Source organism: Zonotrichia albicollis, chromosome 13, assembly GCF_047830755.1.
Source record: "Zonotrichia albicollis isolate bZonAlb1 chromosome 13, bZonAlb1.hap1, whole genome shotgun sequence".
Classification (NCBI taxonomy): Eukaryota; Metazoa; Chordata; class Aves; order Passeriformes; family Passerellidae; genus Zonotrichia; species Zonotrichia albicollis.
Window position 1 is genome coordinate 9,567,264 of NC_133831.1, and position 2,019 is coordinate 9,569,282.

Sequence of the window (2,019 nt, forward strand, 5' to 3'; positions counted from 1 at the left end):
AAATATATCAACTTTTTCTGTAAAACTTCCTCTTCATCTAAATTGATTTTTTTTTTATGAAGAGGTATGAGGAAAATAAAGTGTGGGTGGATCAAATCTGTTTGTCTTCAGTTTCTCTACAAAGTTAAATGGAAACTCTTCCCTCCATCCTGTGGAGAACACAGAAGCTGTGTTTGCTTCTGTGGCATAAGACATCATTTTCAATAAACACTGTATTACACACTTTGCCTCTAACAAAGAATGGAGAATCTTACTACAAATGTGAGTTTATATACTAAAAATGAACACAAGAAAAAGGGGTAAATGTTTAATCTATGGGTAAATGCTGTACAAATATAACTGCATAGAAAGACAGCAGTGACTAATCTTATTTTTTTTTCCCTCTATCCCTTCAGCCAGCATTGCTGCCATTATGGGATATGCACTCTCAGGTCATGCTGCACAGTCATGCATGCTACCCACACCAGTGAGCAAACTAGCACTGATTTTACAGTCTGCATTGCAACACTTGGCATGCTGATAAAAGTTAGTGGGAGAGAAGGTAATTTATTAAATCCCTATTAATTCAGCATTCATAATGCAGTATTTCTATAGCCTACAGGCTATAAACTTTCTAAGAACTACAACTCTTTTCCATGTTCAGGCACTGCAAAACATGAAAGCTGCTATTAGCTGTAATAAGAGAATGTCACAGGGCAACATGACATAATTACCATGCCAGTGATGTGACAGGTAGGCATCATGGTCTAACTGTACACTGATTTACTGCCTGAATCCTGCAGTCCCAATATTGCACCTCTCTGAAATCTTATCATTCTGATGCCCTTGTGACCACCTCACCTTCCATTCCCTTGCACCTACAGATCTGAATACACAATGTTAAATTAACTGCCAAAAAAACCAAACCCTTACAAACACTCCTTTTGTATGCCATACAGGGCAAATAAATGCACACTTCTGCTCAAGTGAAACTGCCTCATATTGTTTTTAACACCCTTCAGATCTCATGGGTTTTGTGGCTCATGTAGGTGTCTCTATTCACACATGTTTACTTGTGTTCTGTCTGGTGTCCAGGATTTGGCTCTATTTCAGCACTAAATAAAACAATGGCTTCAGCTTTTAAACTTTTTGTTGCCTGGGATTTAGTATGGAAATGTAACTAGAACGGATACACAGACGGCCAGAAACTTTGCTTTCAATTTTACAGCAATTCAGAAAGCTAATGAAACAGTAAACTACCCCATAAATAACCAAAGAAAAACCACCCCAAAAAACAAAAAAACCCTTTTACTGCCTGAAAAACTTATAGAGAATGGCAGAGGTCAATTTCTTAAGTAAATAAGCATACACTGAACCAAACCAGGTAAGTCAGTGAGAAGCTTCCCAATGAAGTTCAATCACAGCCTGATTTTTTTTTTTACTCACAAAGACAATCTTTGACAATGCTTAAGATTAGAAAAGGTATAAATGCAGTAATTTAAGATAAATATCTTTATAACGCTCACTTTTCTTTGACCACAATGAGGGAAACCATTTGATCAGTTTCTGTTTAAGAAGTTTAACACGAAGGCCCATGACCAGCTGCTGACAACTCATGCTAACACCTGTGCAGTGGTAAGTGCACAGGCACACACAGCAGCCTAACACTGCTTAGAGAAGTCTGCAAATCAACAAGAAAAGCCCTAGAGAAGGGAATGTGTTTATACGGCCTTAAACCAGCTAAAAAGTAGGTTGAAGATCTGTATTCAAATCCCGCTCTGCCAGCTCCATGCAACAGAATACTAATCAAAAAATGCATGTTCACAACTGTACGTAGATAATATCCAATGGTTGCAATCTCCAAGCAATAATTTTTCAAGACAATTGAACAGGAATACAATGACATACTGAAGCATTAACAAATGTATGGAATTTATCAAGGAAAATTAAGTTAAAATGAGTAAAGTATCAGATTTGTTCTAGAGTGCTCTTGCAGACAATAATTTTCTAAAAACAGAAAACAGAGACTCTCCCACCACA